Source organism: Pyrus communis, chromosome 12 (assembly GCF_963583255.1).
Source record: "Pyrus communis chromosome 12, drPyrComm1.1, whole genome shotgun sequence".
NCBI lineage: Eukaryota > Viridiplantae > Streptophyta > Magnoliopsida > Rosales > Rosaceae > Pyrus > Pyrus communis.
The window spans coordinates 18,787,833-18,810,387 of NC_084814.1; the positions used below are offsets into that span (position 1 = coordinate 18,787,833).

At 38.4% G+C, this 22,555-nt stretch overlaps 1 long non-coding RNA gene across 1 annotated transcript; it reads right to left on the reverse strand.

Annotated features, from left to right (window-relative positions):
- Positions 1-1,037: 1,037 nt before the first annotated feature.
- On the reverse strand, positions 1,038-1,746 carry LOC137711568 (uncharacterized). The gene is made up of 2 exons (XR_011065076.1): positions 1,535-1,746; positions 1,038-1,406 (listed from the first exon to the last, which is right to left on the reverse strand). It is a non-coding gene; the product is annotated as an uncharacterized lncRNA (long non-coding RNA).
- Between the last annotated feature and the right edge of the window lie 20,809 nt (positions 1,747-22,555).

The window sequence follows — 22,555 nt, forward strand, 5'->3', positions numbered from 1 at the left end:
CGCCTTCCTCTTGTGACCAAACATCCAGCGACACGACAAAGATTCATAGAATGATAGCCAGAGATCTGTGCGTCAAATTCTACGGCTACCAATGCTCCCGAGAACCGTAGAATTGTTAAACAAAGCAATCAAAATTTTAAGCCAACATTAAAAACCAAATATCACAAGTGAATATGCCACTGTAACTGTATTTTAAATTCTTAAAATCAGTCAACTAATGACATGCGTTTTAACTTTTTACATAACGTTAACATTAACATTTTGTGACATGAAAGTCATGTACGTAACAAAAGGGATTGAGATCCGGAGCCCGCGGACCGAACAATTTGGAACCTTCAATTTAAAACGTGCGATCCCTATTAGCCATCTCACACATAGCGCCTCTCTCCCCAACGATCAGATATCTCTCCCTTTTGAACGCTCTAGATTGCTTAGTCCGTAAGAATCGGAATCTGAGATCCAGAAAGGATCTCAATCCTACCTCACTCGAATTGGCCGATAACTTATACTATTAATTTATTTGTATAACTACCAAATTTAAAATAATACACAGGACAAGCAAAGCAAACCCAATTAGAAATTATAAGACAAAAATCAAACCCACCAAATCCTTTCTTACAATTAACAATTAACAAAATGTCAAAAACAAAAAACAAAACGTAATTTCCAACATTGAAAAACACCAACTGGAATTGGAAGCATATGATTTAAGGAAAATTAATGAAAAACACTTGAAAATTTTGAGTTTTAACGATAACGGTAAGGACAAAATAAATGGTCAAATGAATAATATCAAAATTGACTTTTTAATATAAAAATGTGATTTTTCATTAAAATAAATAATAACGGAAACTTTTCGTTAAAATTTCTTTGGTTTAATTGTTTGTACAATTCCAAGTAATTTTGTCTCGCAGCAAGAAACCCCAATTCGCTACCGAAAATTTACAACGAAATACAAACAATGTCCAGACATTGTCACATGTACTTCTGGAAATCACGAAGATTCCTATGATCCCCAAAATTTCAAAAAATTAAAATTAAAAAAATAAGCTTCTCATTTAATTAACATGAGATTAAATGGTAATTAATATGAATTCTGAGATTGTAGAGCCTAAATTAAACACCCAAAAGGGACCCAATCACAAATCGACGCCAAAGTCTTCAACTTTGGAAAAATACGAAAAAATAAAGAAGAAAGAAAAAGGAAAGCACAAGTTTTCTTCCTCTGAATCCTAATCGCGGGGCTGACAATTGACTCCAGTGCTCCGCCGTCAAATTAATCATCTGTGTGCCGTCACCAGCGTCTCAATGAACCTCAACCCGTCGAATCTCGGCTCGAATTTATCCTTATCCGACGCCGTATTCGAATTTTGTCCGCCGTTTTTCGTCGCCGGGGAAGAAGAACCCTAGTCAAATGCATTTAACGCCGTAATTAGATTAAGGTTCCGATATATTAGCAGATCCATAAACTAATTTCATGAAATTTGATGAAAAGACAACACCTTGCAGCAGCATTTTGTAATTTTATGCGTACCTGGTTGGACGGTGACGAAGTCGTCAGAGCCACCGTCGACGCGGCGACCACCGATGCGACCAGACTGCCGGACCCCTTCATTGTCGGAGATCTCGAAGTCGACGAGAGGCGAGAAACGATGCGTTTCCGAGCTCCAAAACTAATGATTCGAATTGAGGTGGTCGAAACCCGACGAGGCTCGCCGGATCTCGGACCCGAACTTTGCGATTTCGTTTTCTTTTTTTCTTAATTTTCCGTTGCGGAGAGGCGTTGGGTGGCGCCTTTGGTGGGCCGTTATTTATACGCGTTCGCGGGTAAAGAGGGACTTCATCGGACCGCATTTAACGGGATTTAATTTTAAAATTTAGATCCGGCTTCGTGTTGAGATTCTTTGCCACGCTGGCGTGTTTTGGTTGGTCGGATAGATGGATGGTTGTCATTCCGCGGCGTTTGATTTGCAAAAAAATCAAAAATCGACAGTAACGTGAATAAACGGGCTAGATGTATCTTCCACTGAATCCACTAAAAGAAAACGATTTTTGATAGAATTAATGCGTGCGAAAAAAAATTTGGGTTCCAATCGATTTTTTTTTTGCCTAGTTTTGTTATTGAGGCGCTATGTCAAGCATTTGTAGGGCATGTCGAGGTCTATTGAGACCTATTGAGTGATGTGCCGAGGCTTATCGGAAATCACCAATTGAATTCTACCAAGCATCAGGCGTTGGGCGGTGAAGACCCGCCACTATAGAAGGCAAATCGTTTCAAAAAATCGGTCTGGAGTTAGGTGGCACCTAGGCGGTTCTGGGCGGATTTGATTTTTTTTTTTTTTAAATTAATTGTGTGCTTTTTTATTTTTTTTAGTTTTATGGTGGTATACTTTTGAAAATGGTATACCTAATTTGCAAGGGATGGATTGACTACAAGTTCATCCAATTGTGAAATGAATTGGAGAACTTTTGAGGGGATACATACAAAAAAAAAAACTAGATACAACAACTTTAAATGATTTAGTCTATGTCCAATCCAATGCAAGGATCATGAACAAGAAGAATTTAGTCTGTCATCCAAGAATACTCCTCATTATGATTATATGCTTACTATTTTTTAAATATTGAACTTGTTGGATGGATGTATTTTGTGTATTTTTCTGTTTCTATTTTTACAGTTTATCATTATTCGATTATCCATACAAGTATAGTTTATTTATTTATTTTTTTTTAAGTATAAATAGACATTTATTTAAAAGATATATAATAAATTTACATAAATCTGTCTAGGCCGTCTAGGTGCCCGCCTAAGCACTAGGCCCACCGCCCGAGTAGCGTCGTGTGTTTTTTTAGAACCTTACCAAGCAGACATTTCAACGAACGCTGATTACTCTAGGGTCCTTAGGGAACTTTCCATACTGTTTTTCTATCTTCTATAATGTCTTAAAACTCAATCGGTTCTTTAGACTATACTCCGATCCACATTAAGAAACTTGATGGTGTGAAGGGTAAGTGTGAGAGTGTGAGGCGTGAAGTTTGGTTTAGTTAATAGAGGTAGGTGCACCATTAGGTTGGGTGAGGGGGAGAGTAGGTTAGAGTGCCTTTTTCTTTGGGTACAATAACGAAGATGCTTTAGTTGTGCGCCGTAAGATACAAAGGAGGGTGGGTCCCTCTAGCTTGGGGAGTTGTGAGTGCATGGAGGGAAGAAGGGGGCTCTGGTTGGCTTGTTGCATTACCGTTCATTTGTTTATGCTTTACACTGTTTTGGTCAGTCGATCAGCTTGCTCAGTTCTAACGCATGCTATCATCTCATATGGAATATTTGAACTTCTTATCTTTGGTTCAAATAAATAACTTATGATAATCTTATTTAACATTTTTGTTTTTTTTTTATAGAGCATTTGATAACAAATTTTATTTTTATTTATAACATTATTGAAAATTAAAAGTTCGTTTGGTGACTACTTTTAGTTTCAAAAAAATATTAAATACGAACAAAACTTAAAGGTAAAGACCAAAAAGTGAAAACGCAGTAAACTAGTTTCAATAATGTTATTCTTATCATATTTTTGTACCACAATTGTATACCACTTTAGGTGGCATCTGATATGGATAGCCACATCATCTAAATTGATTAGCATTTAATTTCAAAATGTTAATCAATAATTAATAAAAATATTGTTAATTAAATAATGGTTGTGGTATACGAGAAGTTTCCTTCTTCCATCTAAAATTATTTAAGTGTTTTAATTAATAAAAAGATTGAAATCAAATAATGTAGCTTGTCCAACTTATCTGCCACTTAACATGGTAAAAAAATATGATATAAAATTATGATAAGAATAACATTACTCAAACCAGTTTTCATGTTCCTTTTTTCACGCTCAACCTATACGACTCGCTCACAGGTGTCGCGACTTGAGCTCGTCTCCTCTCTCACATGCCACGAGCTCCACCCCTTACTCTCCATCTCAGACCTCTCGCTCCCTCGCTTTCTCGATTTGACGGCGGTTCATCTCTCATCTCACTCATAAATTCCTAATAAAGTGAGGATTGAATGCCACAAGCGAAATAATTGTTTACGATAAATTGGGTTCTTAGAAAGAACCAAACTAAGCAGATTTTTCTGATTATTAGATACGCTTATTCGACAAATAAATCAATCAAATTCAAGACCTGTTGATGTCTTTAGTTGTATCAAAGACTGCGAGGAACGCATCTAATAGCGTTGTGTATAAAGTAGTTGGAAACATCGAATATTACGAGGGAGACGTATGAATATGGTCAAAGATTCTTCAACTCATATCTTTCTTCTGATAGTGCTGCGGTGTAAGTAGGGCTGGAAAAAAATCCCAAAAATCCCAAACCAAACCGAAAAAATCCCGATCCCAAACCAAAAAAATCCCAAACCAAAATTCCCGAAAATTTCGGTATGTCATCCCGAACCAAACCGAAATTTTCGGTATGGGATTCGGGATTACATCTCCATTTTTTCGGTATTCCCATACCGAATAGAAATAAATATTATATATATATTATTTTTTAATTATAAGAGAATTATTTTTTAATTAATGGTATTGGTAGCCACTAGTGTGATTAATCTTTGTCTCAACTAAATAACTAATGTTTGTTTGTTCAATTTGTTTGTTTTTATATTCCAGTTGTCTCAACTAATGTGATTAATCTTTGGATATTAGTTTCCTGCATACCTAGCCACTAGTGTGATTGATCTTTGGATATTAGTTTACCTAGCCACTAGTGTGATTAATATGTGGATATTAGTTTCCTGCATACCTAGGCAAATCAAGGAAACAAAGGAGCAAAGACCATTATGCATGCATGAACATATCAGTATACATATATTGTATATATATACACGTACAAGGTGGGTACAGGGCATGCAATTAGTTGAGCTCAAATTTTTTTCTTTTGTTTTCGAGTACACAATATAGTTGTTCTTTCAGACATGGGCGCCGCCAAAATTTTCATTTAATTACAACTATGTGGAGGAGGAATCAAAGTTGGAATGTGGGGTGAGATGGCATTAGCCCAAAAACTTTGTGCACAAATGGGTAGTGGGTAGATTGAAACTTAATTTTAGCCCAAAAACATAATATGTCAAATTTTAGTCCAAAAGCCCAAAAACATTTCGGGATTCCCGATTTGTCCCGAAATCCCGAAATTATTTCGGGATTCCCGAAAATTGGGATTCCCGAAAATTTGGTTTGGGATTGGTATTGAATTTGGGATTCCCAAAAATTTCGGTTTGGGAATCGGGACAAGGGTTTCGGTATGGGATCCCATACCGAACCACCCCTAGGTGTAAGTGGATTTCCTGCCTCTTTAAGCACCAGAGGATTCACCAACGAAAGGGATATAAAGATGAAGCACTACATGTAATCTTCAACCCCTCTAAAAGGAAGTGCTATTTGAAAGCAAAGTCAAAGAGCTTTAGTGGGGTAGATGAGTTGCGAATCAAAGATAAACCCTTTTTCATTTAATTTAGTTTAATTTTTTCTTAATCTAAACAATTTCCCAAACCACTAAGGAAAAGCACTACTTATAATTAAACAAGGAATACCACTTAATTCCAAACACGAACTTCCTACATTTACCAGGAAGTTGGATTCCTAAGGGGAAACTAGCTTGTAATTCCTTTAAAATCCATAATCCCTTGTCTATATAAAGTCAATGTTGTTGGCATATCCAGCCTATGATCAATGTTCTAGATTATTCTAGTAAGCAAGTGAGGTGGCCGGAGCATGCAAGACAATTCTAGCATGTTATTAAGTCGGTGGAAGAAGCTAGAGAGTACTAACTTCCTTGGTTGCAAATGGAAAGATCTAGAAGCTACAATTTTGTGGCTGTCATGCAAGCCCAAAGTCGGTGGGAAATGGGTAAGTCGACATAAACCCACCTATAAATAGGTGTGTGGGTGTTGCTAGCAAATAAGTGAGTAGAAAAGGATCAAGTCCAAAGCTAGAGTTCCACTCCAATAGTGCGAGTGGGAGTGTTCCACTACACATTGTGAGTGAAGTTTAGAGTGATAGAAAGTGTGTGTTATACTTTCTTGTATCCATTAAGCCTTGTCTTTGGCTTGGTAAGACTATTCTTGTTGTACTCATCTTTTTCATATAGCAAAGATTGATTGTTGTTCTGTGGACATAGGCATAAATTGCCAAACCACATAAATTCTTGGTGTCCATTTCCTACCTTACTTTGTGCATTCTCTATCTTGTAGTACTGACATTCCTAACAAGTGGTATAAGAGCTCTGTTGGCTCGTACTACGAGATAGAAGGAAGTGGCACTATGATTAAACTCACCAACTCCAATTGGGTAACATGGAAGCCAAAAATGGAGGACATTCTCTATTGCAAGGATCTGCATGAGCCAATTGAAGGAGATGCCGCTAAGCTCAAGAGCATGTCCAATGCCGAGTGGAAGAAGATGAATTGCAAGGCAATTGGCATAATTAGACAATGGGTGGACGATAGTGTCTTTCACCATGTGTCTAATGAAACCAATGCTCACGAGTTTTGGACAAAGCTTGAGTTCTTGTTCGAGAATAAGACCCCAGCCAAGAGAGCCTTCTTGATCAAAGTGCTCATCAATGTGAAGTACAAGGATGGTTTAAGTGTAGCAGAACACTTGAACAATTTCCAGAATATCATCAACCAGTTGGCTACTATGAACATGATAATTAAGGACGAGCTACAAGCACTCTTGTTACTTGGATCCTTGCTAGACAGTTGGGAGACCTTTGTGGTGAGTGTAAGTAACTCTGCTCCTAATGTGTTCTTACTCTTGATAATGTTAAAAATAAGATGCTCAATGAAGAAACAAGGAGAAAAACTTCTGGCACAGATAGCAGTCAAGTATTTGTCACAGAGAACTGCAGAAGAAGCAAGAGTAGAGGGCCTAGAGGTTATGGCAGGAGTCCTAGCCGATCCAAGTCAAAGTTCAGGGGTGCATGCCACCAGGCCATATGAAGAAAAATTGTCGAGTTTGAAAGAGAGAGCAAAAAGAAGGAAACAATCAGAAGAAATATGATACTAGCAATACCACCACTATCATATGTGGTGATGTACCAAAAATATTGTTTGTTGGTGAATGTCTGCATATGGGTGATTCTGACAGAGGCATTAAATGCATCTTTGACAATGAAGCTTCATTCCATGCTACATCCAAACGGGGAGTTCTTCAGTACATACAAAGAAGGTGACTTTGGCATAGTGAAGATAGGGAATGAAAGCTATTCCAAAATTCTTGGAATTGGTGATATTTGCCTTAGAGCTAATCTCGGCTGCTAGATGATGTTGAAAGATGTGAGACATATTCCTGATATACGTCTCAATCTGATATCTATCACTACCCTTGATCGACAAGGTTATTATCACCATATTGGTGAAGGAAAATTGAAGCTTACTAAAAGCTTAATGGTGGTAGCAAGAGCACGACTTTGTTGTACGTTGTACCAGTCCAATACCAATGTTTTGAAAGGTGAGTTAAACGTTGTGGATGACTCATCTCTAGACTTGTGGCATAAGAGGCTAGGCCACATGAGCAAGAAAGGCCGACAAGTTCTGGCAAAGAAGTCTCACATTCCCTTTGCCAAAGGTACGTTGTTAAACTCTTGTGAACACTGTTTATTCGGTAAACAAAGAAGAGTTAGTTTTTCTGTTCCATCTACAAACAAAGGAAATTTGTTAGATCTTGTTTATTCAGATGTGTATGGTCCCATGGAAGTCGAGTCATTTGGAAGAAATAAATATTTTGTTACTTATATTGATGATGCTTCACAAAGGGTCTGACTGTTTTTATTGAAATCCAAAGATCAGGTGTTTCAGACATTCTAAGAGTTCCATGCCAAGGTGGAAAGGGAAACTAGAAAACCTCTTAAGTGCATTCGTAGCAACAACGGTGACGAGTACACATCTCACCAGTTTAGAGAGTATTGTGTGAAACATGGCATACGTCATGAGAAGACAGTTCATGGAACTCCACTTCATAACATTATTGCTAAAAGAATAAACTGCACAATCATGGAGAAAGTCAAGTGCATGCTAAGGATTGCAAAGTTATCTAAACAGATAAGGTGAAGCTTTAAGGACAGCCTGCTATTTGATCAACCGATCTCCATTAATACCATTAGGTCTTAATGTTCCAGAGAGAGTATAGATTGGTAATTATGTGTCTTACTCTCATCTGAAGGTGTTTGGTTGCAAAGCTTTTGTGCATGTGCCCAAAGAGCAGAGATCGAAGTTAGCTTACAAAGCTACATATTGCATCTTTCTTGGTTATGGTGGTGAAGATTTTGGTTACAGATTATGGGATCCATACCAGAAGAAGTTTATTCGAAACAGAGATGTGATCTTTTACGAAGATCAAACAATTGGGGATTCGAATAAAGAGGCACAACCGGATGGCATAGTCAAAGGAGTTGATCCATTAGCTTCAGATGAAGAAAGTCACGGTGACATCCCTGAAGCAGCTGCCAATGAATTGCCTACAAAACCAGATAATGCTGATCAAGGGAAGCTTGATCAAGATGAGCCAGACCATGAAATTGTTGATTAGAAGGAGCCTGAAGAGCATATTCAAGGGGAACCCAATCAAAGGGAGCCTCCAGTCCCGCAAGAGAATGAAGACCAAGTCAGAAGATCCAGCAGAAGTCGAAGACCGTCTACCAAGTATTCTTCATCAGAGTATATCATGTAGACTAATTAGAGCCCGAAACTTATGAGGATGCCAAAGCTTATAGCGACAATGACAGATGGATGAAGGCAATGAAGTCACAGATGGATTCCTTATTAAAAAAAATGATACCTATGAGCTGGTGGAGCTTCCAAAGGGCAGAAAAGCATTGAAAACAAGTGGGCGTTCAAATTAAAAAAAGACAACAACATGACTAGGTACAAGGCTCGTTTGGTCGTTAAAGGTTTTAGTCAAAGAGTTAACTTTGATGAGATTTTCTCACTAGTGGTGAAGACGACTTCTATTCAAGTTATCTTTGGTATGACAACAAGCATGGATCTTGAGCTCGAGCAGTTAGACGTGAAAATTGCATTTCTCCACGGCAATTTAGAAAATGAGGTATACATGGAGCAACCCAAAGGCTTTGAAGTCAAAGGTAAAGAAAATTTGGTGTGCAAGCTGAACAAAAGCTTATATGGTCTTAAGCAGGCTCCGAGACAGTGGAATAAGAAGTTCAACTCATTCATGGTGAGTAATGGGTACAATAGAACTCATGCTGACTCTTGTGTCTGTATCAAACAATTTTCTGGAGGTAAATTTATCATTTTATTGCTTTATGTTAGTGACATGTTAATTGTCGGTCAAGATGCTTCTATGATTAAAAAGCTCAAAGAAGAGTTATCTAAGTCCTTTGATATGAAGGATTTAGGGCCAGCCAAGTAGACTTTGGGCATGGAGATAATTCATGACAGAAAATCCAGGAAGTTATGGTTGTCACAAGAAAAGTATATTGAACGGGTGCTTGAAAAGTTCAACATGAAAGCAACCAAATCGGTAAGCTCACCTTTAGCTAATCATATCAAGTTGAGCAAAGAATCGTGTCCAAAAACATATGAAGAAAAGGAGAAAATGGCAGTTGTTCCCTACTCTTCAATGGTATGAAGTATCATGTATGCAATGGTGTGCACACGGCCATATATTGCTCATGCAGTAGGTATGGTGAGCATGTTTCTCTCTAATCCAAGGAAAGACTACTGGGAAGCTGTTAAGTGGATTATCAGATATTTGAAGGGGACTTCTAAGATGTGCTAGTGCTTTGGCAGTTCCAAACCAATCTTGGAAGGATTTACAGATGCTGAAATAGGAGGTGACCTGGATGGTAGAAAATCTAAGTATGGGTACTTGTTTACTTTTACAGGGGGAGCCATGTCTTGGCAATCCAAGTTACAAAAGTGTGTTGCTTTGTCCACAACCGAGGCTGAATACATAGCCGCTACAGAAGCATGCAAGGAGTTATTATGGCTGAAGCGGTTTCTCTAATAGTTGGGTTTGAAGCAAAGTGATTATGGCGTTTATTGTGACAGTCAGAGTGCTCTAGATTTGAGCAAGAACATTGCATATCATTCACGTACCAAGCACATTGATATTCGTTATCACTAGATTAGAGATGTTATCGAGAATAAGTTGTTACAGCTAAAGAAGATTCATATCGATAATAATTCCTCAAACATGTTGACAAAGGTAGTCACAAAATCAAAGTTAGAATTTTGCATTAAGGCTGCTGGGATGGACTCCAGGTAACTTGGAGTCGTGATCGGAATTCCTCCCTCATGGACTGGAGGGGGAAATTGTTGGTATATGGTCCAACCCATGATGAATGTTCTAGATTATTCTAGTAAGCAAGTGAGGTGGCCGGAGCATGCTAGACAATTCTAGCATGTTATTAAGTCGGTGGAAGAAGCTAGAGAGTACTAGCTTCCTTGGTTGCAAATGGAAAGATCTAGAAGCTACAATTTTGTGGCTGTCATGCAAGCCCAAAGTCGGTGGGCAATGGGTACGTCGGCATAAACCCACCTATAAATAGGTGTGTGGGTGTTGCCAGCAAATAAGTGAGTAGAAAAGGATCAAGTCCAAAGCTGGAGTTCCACTCCAATAGTGAGAGTGAGAGTGTTCCACTACACATTGTGAGTGAAGTTTAGAGGTGATAGAAAGTGTGTGTTATACTTTCTTGTATCCATCAAGTCTTGTCTTTGGCTTGGTAAGACTACTCTTGTTGTACTCATCTTTTTCATATAGTGAAGATTGATCGTTGTTCCATGGAGGTAGGCATAAATTGCCGAACCACATAAATTCTTGGTGTCCATTTCCTACTTTACTTTGTGCATTCTCTATCTTGTGGTATGGACGTTCCTAACAAATGCAATCTTGAGTCCTGCGTAAAATCGCAATCTTTTCGTTCCTCAATCTCGAATAATTGTGTTTAATGAGCTGCTCGATTTCTAGGTTGTGTGAGAATGTCTGTTTTCAGTGGATTTCGTGGAGGCATATCTGGTGACTACTTTGGTGATGATCATGGCTTGCTGCTGCCTATTTGCAAGTCGACCACCAAAACAAAAGATGCAAAGATTAATTCTTCAGAATCAGCCAGGAGTGAAGTTATTGTGAGCAAGAACAATAGGAATGTGGGCAACGCCAACAACTCATCATCACCAGAAGCCGACTTGGCTGTGAAACCGCGAAGATTGGCACCGTCTTTTGCACCTGCCTTGGATGGTTTGTTCTGGTTTGATACCCTAGTTTTCCAAAATTCTGCTTGATGTTCAATTCTTAGTTTGCTACTTGTGGTACTTGGTTTTGTAAACTTATGGTATTTGATGTACTCAAGATTTTAACATTTCTTTTTGGGTTGTATTTCGTACTGTAGAAAAGGGATTTTTCTTAATATTTAGTGCTTCATAATTCTTTAGTATAGGCCAGTTTGTGTGCATTAGATATCCTCCGAAGTTTTTCAATTTTCATTCAACTTGCTCTTGAAAATAGGGCAAATTCAGCATTTAAAAAGGTAAAACAATAATAAAAAGAAATAAAGAAAGATAAAACCAAAAACTCGTAGCTAGGCTACAACATCGTACCAAAAGGTCGTGTGGGCTGGAGCAAGGTTTTCGATTTTTTCGGGCAATAATTACCTAATTGCCTTGGCAATTGGGTGTTCAATTTCCCAAGAGGATTCTTGCTTGATCCTGTTTGTGATGATCCTTCAGTCACATTCGTTCATCATAGATTGTGTGGTTAACAATCATTGTAAATTTTTTTTATTTAAAATTGAATATAAACAGTACCTGACAAAAGCTGACTGCACGATATACGATATACAATAAACAGATGTGATTAGAGAATCCCCAAAATCCTCACAAAAAGGATCAGGCGAGGATCCTCACTCTTCAATTTCAATAGGGTGGGAATTGAAAAACTGAACGGTAAGCATGAGAATGACCACATTTTATACTGTTTACTAGGTAAATTGGCTAAAAAATAATTCAAAAAGAAAGTTGACATAGATTAGGGAGATGAACACAATTTAAGTACTCTTTGTATTAATATGTGGTATGAATGTAAGGTGATTGTAATCAAGTTGATCTCTCAATATCTGTTGAACCTTGGTCATGAGTTATGATGGTTGCCATGGAACTTCATCCATAACAAGAGCAATAACTATACCAGTAATATTCATATGAGGCCACACCCATATGTCGAAGCTTGCTGAGGTGATACTTCAACATAGACACACAAATATCGACTTAGACTCCATGTGTCTCTCAGGCACCTTCTCTTTAGAACCAACCTCTTTTCTCGAGGAAATCCATCTCTATCACCTACCATTTCACTTTCATTCCTTCTCAAAAACACCCCAAAGGAATGGAAGTGAAATTGTTGGTATCAATATGCTTTGGAGTGGTGAGAGAGCTGGATTGGGAGGGGAGGGGTTGGGACTTATGTTCGCTTTTATGTGCGATTCAATCATTAGAGACTAAGTTCGAGTCCACATATTTGTCAATTGTTTCACATGTTCTTCATAACAAAATGCACTGAGTTCTATGGCGGTGCCGCTTCGATTCATGGCGGCAGTCAGGGATTAGAGTCATAGGTTTATTTAGTGATGTGAGCTACTTTAGTTATTCAGTTTTTCTTTGAATTGTTTTTTTTTTTTTTGAGATTATTATTATTATTTTCTAAATTATTGTAATAATTTCGACTCATATTTGATTGAATTTCTGAATTAGATAAGATTCGGTGTAATATTCCTCATGCCTTGTACCTTTATTTATTGTAAACATGATAGAATCCAATACAATATACTAGATCACACATGTGCTATAATTAAGACTAGAATTCCTGGATTAGGTAGGATTCGGAATCCAAATGGGAAACTGATTTCCTCTAAAATCCTGAATACTTTGTCTATATAAAGGCCAATGCAATCGTTGAGTCTTCTGCCAACTCATAATCTTTTTGTTCATCAATCTCAAACTCCTCCTCTCGGTGAGCTGTGAAATTTGTTGTTTGTGTGACAAGCAATGTCTGTTTTCAGTGGATTCAGTGGAGGCATCTGTGCTGACTTCTTCGGCGACGAATGCGGTGTGCCTCTGCCTAATTGCAAGTCGACTACCAAAGCCAACGATACCACTCCGAGTTCTTCAGAATCATCAACCATGAATCAAGTTACAACGAGCAAGAACAAGAACAGGAACGTGAGAAGTCCAGAAACTCGGAATCCAAAGCCTGGGATGCGGAGCTATGCACTGGCTTTACAACCTACCTTTGATGGCTTGTTCTTCTTTGTAGAACCCTAGTCTTTCCAACAAACCTGCTTAATGTTCAATTCTTACTTTGTTGCTTGCCAATTGGCGAACAATAATGAACTAGTACTTCATGATACGTAAACCTTTTGTTTTATGGAGTATATAGGAAAATATTATTGCGATTTATTAAATTAAGGTGGTTATTCTTTGACTTTTTTTGGTACTAATCTCTGTCTATTTCATATATTTTTATCATATATTTTCTTTAAAGAAGATGAGTTGAAATCTGCAGTTGCAGAGAAAGGTGGTGGATCGTCGGCATATGTTTTGTGGGGAATTGTTAGGGTTTTTTTCTTAAGTGGGGTATCATTTATTTTAAAACAAGAAAATTGCAATAATACAATTTTTTTTACAGTTTAAGGCCCAAGTTTCTTTATTTTTATTATGAGAAAACAAAAGGCGCAACAATGATTTTAAACAAATGGGCTTAGAAAACCTTACAAAACCAACAAAAAAGCTCTAAAAAACACCTAGTGTCCGGCTAGGCCTCTAGGCGCTAAGTTCCTTGCCATAGTCCAACTATCACCTAGCGCGTTTTAGAACATTAGTTATAATAGGAAGGGAACATTCTCATGGGCTACACAGTAGTAGAGGGTATTCTTGTAATTTAATAGTTGTGGAATTCAAAGTCAATGATTTGATTTCGTCACAAAACAATTCTTACAAAATTAGTACTTAGAGAGAGACGTATTTACATGATGTTACACCTTTAAAGACCAATTTACCTTCACATCTCACACAAATGTTAATTTTATGAACAAAAAAAAATAGAGAAAGTTAAACCACTAATCTTAATTAAAATGCGACAATTAATAAAACTACATAAACTTAAATGACGATAAGTAAATACATTAAAATATAGAACCTGACGAAAATCAAATGGACCAAAATTATAATTTCGCCTTTTCAAAGATTGAAGTCAATCCATTAAGCATTATCCTTGAAGAGTTGAAGGGTTGAAGGCTTTTGAGGCTGCCTCATTCCCTTATCACAATACAAGAGTATTAGTCTTGGTAAATTCACTTTTGGTGCAGCTCCTCTTCGTATCGAACCACCAAGAAGTCTCCATTGTCACTTCTAACTTTCGAAAGACATTCAATGATACCGGAATGCGCTCTTAGTCGAGTTAACAGAACGCTCCTTTGAATATTGCCAAGAAAAGCGGTAAAACTATTAAAATTCTATTTTAAAAAGTTAAACCGAAAAAATTTGTCTCTAAAAGACTCTATAAAGGACTTCATATAATAGCAAAGTGAACGGTTGCTCTTTAAATTTATGGAGTTACTGTTCATATGCTAAATGTTAAAAAAAACTAATAAAACTCAATGGTGGACCTGTGAACCAAGTAGAAAAGGAAGCGAGAAAGTGGTTGTAGAAAATGAGTTGGTTGAGTTTGAATTTTAATTATAACATGTTCAAAGTTTTGCCAAAATAGAGAGTATTGTTGAAATATTCCACATCAGCTGAATGAGGTAAAAAAAGAAGTATTTAAATATCTTAACTTCACACCATTTAATATTGAGGCTTTGTTATAAAACCCCATACCTTTCGGAAAATGAATGTGATAATTCATAAGTTGAGAACAACATCGATATTGTTGAAAGTAGACCTTGGCACGTCTATATGTTAATTTGAACGATATTAAAGTCAGGGAATGAGTCCGTACTGCCGCATGATGGGTGGGTCCCCTAACCCCGTGTGATGATGATGGGTCCACTGGCTACGTGTGTTGGATGAGTGGTTGCTAATCTGTTGATCTCCCACGTGTGACCCACTAATTAGATCCCACGTGAAGAGGCGTGTTGAAATATCCAACATCAGCAGAATAAGGGAGAAAATAATAGTTTAAATATCCTACCTACTTCAATAAATATAAGACCTTTTGTGATAAAATCTCACACTTGCCGAACTATGCAGGTGATAATTAACAAGGTGAGGTCAATATCGATGATGTCCCGTCTTTCTGATAATTTTACATGTTAAAAATGAAAAATTAAATTGATTAACTAAAATAGTTTTTTGACATTATCACTTACTAGTTTAACAAAAATTTAGAACTGCTTTTGAAGATGCTCCTAGCTCGTTATATATCGAACACTGTTTAGTTCAATTAATCTATTAGAATATGCTCTAAATCGAGTTAATGGAATATTATTTTTAACTCCTTTATATATCGAACACTGTTTCATTCTTTACTCGCAAAAAGTCGAATATTTTTCTGACCAGAAAGACATTCATGCCCAATTGCATCAAATTGGTTCCGGATCTCTTCCATCAAGATCATCGGATCAAGTGATTTGAACCTTTAAAATTTTATTCAATAGTTAAAAATTATTATAACTTTTAAAAGATCAAAATAAATGAACTGTTGAATGAAATTTCAAACATTCGAATCACTTGATTCGATAATTTTTGTGAAAGAGATCCTGAAAGGATATTTCTCATCAAATTTGTATTAGATGTAGCTGTGAATTGTGAAACCCACGGTTGTTACTTCAAAGGCCTAACATGCATAAATCAACTCATGGATTTCATGTAATATTTTATACATGTGTTGTCCGTTGTGCAGCTTTTGTGCTAAGTTCATTGTTTTTTGTATTTAATTTCAACGTGCTACAGGTATCTTAATGACAGACAAAATAACTTTTTGGGCATGCGTGCAATGCATACAATTTCCAAGTCAAGGAACCAAGACACTTGATCAGACCAAGTCATAAGACATTAAAAACTTTAAATTTTATTTATTTTATTTTATTATTTAAACGATCACGATTAAAAATATTAATTCTTTTATAAAGGAAAAATATATAATATAAAAAGAGAAAAGGAAAAAAAATTAAAGGAGAAAATATCATGCTCCAAAAACAAAAACCTTTCTTCGTTGGAACTTGGAAAGTGGAATTATACTTCTCTTCCCTTTCTTCGGTGGGACTTTGTCATGGTCCCACCAGCTAGAGTCCCAGTAGTCTTAGGCGGCCACCGCAAAACAGAGGAGGGATCTACGCCACTTCGCGCGGATCCCAAATCCGTCTCCCTCTCGAACTTTCTTCCTCCCCTATAAATACCGACCCTTCTTCCTCAAGTTCCTCATCAATCAGACATTCAAATTCTCTCTACAGTTTAGATTAATCGACTTTCCGAGTTGGTTTTTCTCGATCGAAGGAAAAAAGAATTGGGTTTTCGAGTACTGGATCATCTGATCAGAAAAATACCTTGAGGTTCAGGAAATCATGAATTCCATGTTCAGTTCGTTCGATGCCTTGTGTGCTGAGTTCTTGGGCCAGACGGTGAAGTCCTCCTTCCCGAAAAACCAGCTGAAGAGTACTGCCGCAGTTCCATCAAGTAACACGGTTAATACAGCAAAGCAAGAGGGAAATATGGAGTCCCCGCCGGAGGCTCGTGTGAAGAAGCAGAGCCGGAGGACGCCGCCGCGGTTCGCTGTGGAGCTGGACGGGCTCAATTGCTTTGAGACCCTGATCTCTCGTTAACTACAGCGGCTGCTGGAAGTTTAATCCCGCTCGTCCCAGATTATATTCAGATTGTCATACCAGAAAAAAATTGAAAAAAAAAAAAAAAAAAAGAATTACTGATGTAAATGTTAATAGGATACGCTACAATTCTTTCATCTCTCTTTTCCCTTTCCCCTAATTATTTTTTAAGTACCGAAGTTGAAGTTTTGGTTATAAATCAAATTTCGAAGTGTTATCATCACGCAAAATTTTATTTTATTTTAATTGAATAATGTAATTCTACTGTACTTTATTGCTAAAGTTTACAATTGCCGCCTGCCATCTGGAATTTTGCCTACCAATCAACGAGAAACAGGGAATTGAAACTGGTTCGGGTTTATAAAGCGTACAGCTTACGCCTGCAACCGAAACAATTTATACAAATGAATTGAAGAAGATCAAGAACAAGAACGTGAATAAAGTTTAGCAATTTCAGGTAGCTTTTGTCTTTTGGTAACAAGTTCTTGTTAACAAAGGACAAAAGTTTAGCATTTTTGCCTCACATTCGTTAACTACATTGTAAAAGATGAAGAATTGGTCCAGAGGAAGGGGAAGATGATAAAGAGAAACAAAAGAAATTCTACAGAGTGAGTTTAGAGAGAGAAATAAGATTTGTATTAACTGATCAAATGAATATTACACACATTATTTTTATAAAAGAAATCCTAACTACTTTAACCAAATACTAACAAACTTACTAACTGAATTTCTAACTGTATTACACTTGTACCCTTAATAACACTCTCCATTTAAGCCCCACATCAAACTCTTCGTTCAGTAAAAAAATAACTTGTGTGCTTGTCTTCTTGAACACAAACAGAACGTGTATAATTTATGTTTGATAACAACTCATAATCTTTTTGTTCATCAATCTCAAACTCCTCCTTCCCTTGGTGAGCCGTAAAACAATGTCTGTTTTCAGTGGATTTAGTGGAGGCATCTGTGCGGACTTCTTCGGTGACGAATGTGGTGTGGCTCTGCCTAATTGCAAGTCAACTACCAAAGCCAACCATACCAGTCCGAGTTCTTCAGAATCATCCACCATGAATAAAGTTACTACGAGCAAGAACAAGAACAAGAACGTGGCAAGTCCACCAACTCAGAATCCAAAGCCTGGGATGTGGAGCTGTGCACTCGCTTTACAACCTACCTTTGATGGCTTGTCCTTCTTTGTAAAACCCTAGTTTTTCCAACAAACTACTTAATGTTCAATTCTTAAGTAGAATTGGTTACGGTGAACTCGAATACCCTAGGGATTGCTTCTTTGTGTCTCCAATCCTATTATTTCCATGCGTTTTATTTTCGATCTTTATTTAATTTTCAGTTTAGAATCTCGTATCTTTTCCGTTCAAGCTTCTCAATTATAATTTGTTTCAATTTAGTTAGTAAGATTTTTAGAAGCAATTTGATCTATGTGGGAGGCTTGGTGCTTATTTATTATTTTATCATCATTCGATTTGTATACTTGCGAGCACTAAAATTCGAGATTTAATGAAGTTAATAAACACTTAAATAATAATACAATTATCAATACTACAACATATAATTTACAAAATATAATATAATTTAAATACGTAATGTCTCTACCATTAGAAAAACTTAAATTATAATATTAAATAAATTAAAATAAAACTTGGCCAAAACTTCACGGAACAAAATTGAAGTCAATCCATTAAGCAATATTCTATGTAGTGCAACCCTTGAAGAGTTGAAGGTTGAAATAGTATGAATGTGGTCTTTTGTTTATCCATGAGTTGACCGTTGACTAACCAATGCGAGAGTACTAGTCTTCGTAAATTCAATTTTGGTGCACTCCTATTAATATATTCAATGATACCGAAATGTGTTCTGAGTCGAGTCAATAGAACATTCCTTAAAACGTAAATTTACTAAAATTTTATTTTAAAAAGTCAAATTTCCAATCCCTATGCCATCAATTCCAATTTCTTTCCACCATCTTTCCCATCCTCCATCTCCTAGGCTTTCCTCTTGTTAGACAAATAAGGAATATGGTTGGAGTCCTTGTGTAATTGTATATAATATTATTATTGGAAGAATAAGCCGTCCTACAGCCGTCAAGCCGTCAAGCCGTCCTACAGCCGTCCTACCTTGTCCTACCTACACACTAGCCGTCCTATAGCCGTCAAGCCGTCCTACAACCGTCCTACCTTGTCTTACCTACACACTAGGACGGCTACCTTGTCCTCTACAGCCATCCTACCTTATCCTACCTACACACTAGGACGGCTACCTTGTCCTACCTACACATTTGTATCATGTATATATATCCTTGTAATCTTGTAGAGAAAAATTAATGAGAAAAAGCATTCTCTTCCATATTTTCCACAAAGCATTCTCTTCTCTTCCATATTTTCCACAAAGCATTTTCTTCCATATTTTCTACATGGTATACAGAGCAGGTTTATAACCCTAGCCCTAATTTTTTTTTTTCGGCAGCTTTCTCTGCCGTTCCCATGGCTGTTCGTGGCCCGTCCCGTCCCTCCTCTGCTCGTCCTCCCCTCCACTGCACCTACTGCAATTTTGATTATCATACCCGATACACCTGCCATAAACTTCATGGCTATCCCGTTGGCCATCCCCTCCACAGCCAACCGTGGCGACCACCGCGCCGTGCCACTGCTTCCAGTTCTTCCCGCAGCCATGCACCTTTCAGTCCTCCCAGGCAGCCACGATTTTCTGCTTCCCGGCCCCATAATTTCACCCAGGCCTATCACGTGCAAGGCACCCAGGCCCCCGCCTCCTCTTCTACTCCAGCGACCCACCAAGTGCACGGGGCCCAGCCCACTTTGCATGACTTGCAGCTTGCCATGCCTGACCTCTCTGCCGAGCAGCACTCCCGTGTTCTAGCTGCTCTACGTGACACCACCACCCCTCCTCAGGCCAATGCCGTTCTCACTACTGATTTTGCCCAAGGTTTGTTACCTGTCACCTCTCGTCATGGTCAATGGATTCTTGACAGTGGTGCTACGGATCATATTACTTCTTCCGCTTCATGTTTGGTTAATCGTTCTCCTTCACATTTGCCACCTGTTTCTTTGCCTAGTGGTGTTTCCGCTCCCATTACTTTTACCGGCACTCTTCCTTTAAATTCATCAGTTACTTTGAAGGATGTTTTATGTGTCCCTAATTTCCGAGTGGACCTTTTATCGGTTGGTAAACTTACAGATGGATTATCGTGTTCCATAACCTTCTTTCCTTCTTGGTGTGTTTTGCAGGACTTGGTTTCGAAGGCGATGATTGGTGTGGGTAAGCGACGTGGCGATCTGTATTACCTTGTGGCCCTTACCTCTTCTCTCCCCACCCGTCAACCTCTCTGCAACATCATTACCATCCCCTCCTCCCTCTGGCATAGGCGTCTTGGTTACCCCTCCTCCACTCGTTTGCAAGCTTTAGCATCTAGCTCTCTTAATTGTACTTTTGATTCTAGTCATATTTGTGATGTTTGTCCGTTGGCAAAACAAACTCGTCAACCTTTTCTTTTGAGTTCAATTTCATCAACTTTCCCTTTTGCTTTAATTCATTGTGATATTTGGGGCCCGAATCGTCAATCTTGTCTTTCTGGTGCTCATTATTTCTTAACCATTATGGATGATTTTTCTCGCTTTACGTGGGTCTTCCTCATGAAACATAAATCCGACACTCAACAATTAATTAAGGATTTTTTTGCTTATGTCACTGCCCAATTCCGCACTACCATCCAATGCATTCGTACTGACAATGGTGATGAATTTTTATCTCTTCGTAGTTTTTTCTCTGATCATGGGGTGCTTTTACAAACTTCTTGTGTTTATACCCCCCAACAAAATGGCGTTGTTGAAAGAAAACATCGTCATCTTCTTGAAACCGCTCGCGCCCTTCGTTTTCAATCCCATCTTCCTATCAAGTTTTGGGGGGAATGTGTTCTTACTGCTACTTATCTCATCAATCGTTTCCCTACCCGTCTTCTCCATCATAAATCCCCATTTGAGGTTCTCTTTTCGAAAACCCCATCTTATGACCACTCCCACCACCAAATTTTCCCCTCGGGCTCATCGTTGCATTTTTCTCGGTTATCTTCATGGACAAAAGGCCTATACCCTTTACGATCTCGACAATCACCGCATTTTCACTAGTCGAGACGTCATCTTTCACGAAACTACTTTCCCTTATGCCGTTTCTCACCCTCCTATCCCATCCTCTTCGCCTACCCTACCCATCTCACCCCCTCTGGACTTTACATATAACCCACCCCTTCCTGCCCCAACGCCTCACCCTCCTCCACCTTCCTTCCCTTCCACGCCTCCCACAGATTCCCTTGCTGCCCCATTACCCGTTCCTCCCCATGCCCCTGCCCTATCGGCATCCCCTCCTTCACCCCCCCCCCCCCCCCCCGCTACTTCCTTACCTTTCACCCTTTTACCCACGGACATCCCTACCCCCATCCACTACCTACCAATCCTCCCCTTCCCCGCACCTCTTCCCGTGCCCACAAACCTCCATCCTATTTAAAAGACTATATTTGTTCGCAGGTGATTCTGCCATCCCACCCATCTTCGACTTCGCAACCCGGTTCTACACAAGGTACGCGATATCCACTTTGTAATTTTCTCTCTTATCACCGTTACTCTCCCATGCATTTTTCTTACATTAACTCTGTCAGTCGGACTGTGGAGCCTTCCTCCTTTGCCGAGGCTGCCACTGACCCCAATTGGCAACGTGCTATGACTGAGGAGCTTCAAGCTTTACATGCTAATGGTACTTGGACTTTAACTTCCTTGCCCCCTGGCAAAATTCCCATTGGTTGTAAGTGGGTGTACAAACTCAAGCACAATTCCGACGGCTCTATTGACCGCTACAAAGCTCGTTTGGTTGCTAAAAGCTTCACTCAGGCTGAAGGTATTGATTATCATGACACTTTTTCTCCTACTGCTAAGATGATTACAGTGCGTTGTCTTCTGGCTCTTGCTGCTAGTCAGTCTTGGTCTCTTCATCAGCTTGATGTTAATAATGCTTTCTTACATGGTGACTTACATGAAGAAATCTATATGTCTCCTCCTCCTGGTCTTCGGCGACAGGGGGAGAATCTTGTGTGTCGCCTTCACAAGTCACTTTATGGTCTTAAGCAGGCTTCTCGCCAATGGTTTGCCAAATTCACTAGTGCCATCATTTCTGCCGGTTTTCAACAATCCAAAGCTGACTATTCATTGTTCACTAAAAAGTCTGGTATTTCTTTCACAGCTTTGCTCATTTATGTGGATGATATTGTGATTACAGGCAATGATGCTAGTGCCATTAATTCTCTGAAGTCTTTTCTCCGTGATCATTTTCGGATAAAAGACCTTGGTGATTTAAAATATTTTTTGGGTATTGAGGTTTCTCGTTCCAAACAAGGGATTTATATTTCTCAACGCAAGTATGCATTAGAGATTCTCAAGGACTATGGTTTTTTGGGAGCACGACCCATTGCTTTTCTTATGGATGACACAAAATTATATGATAAAGGAGAACTTCTCAAGGATCCTGAAAAGTATCGACGATTAGTAGGTCGGTTAATATATCTCACTATCACTCGGCCGGATATCACCTATTCTGTGCATGTTCTAAGCCGTTTTATGCACGAGCCAAGGATATCTCATATGGATGTTGCGCTTCGTATTGTTCGTTATTTGAAGGCTACTCCAGGTCAAGGTTTATTATTTCGTTCTGACAA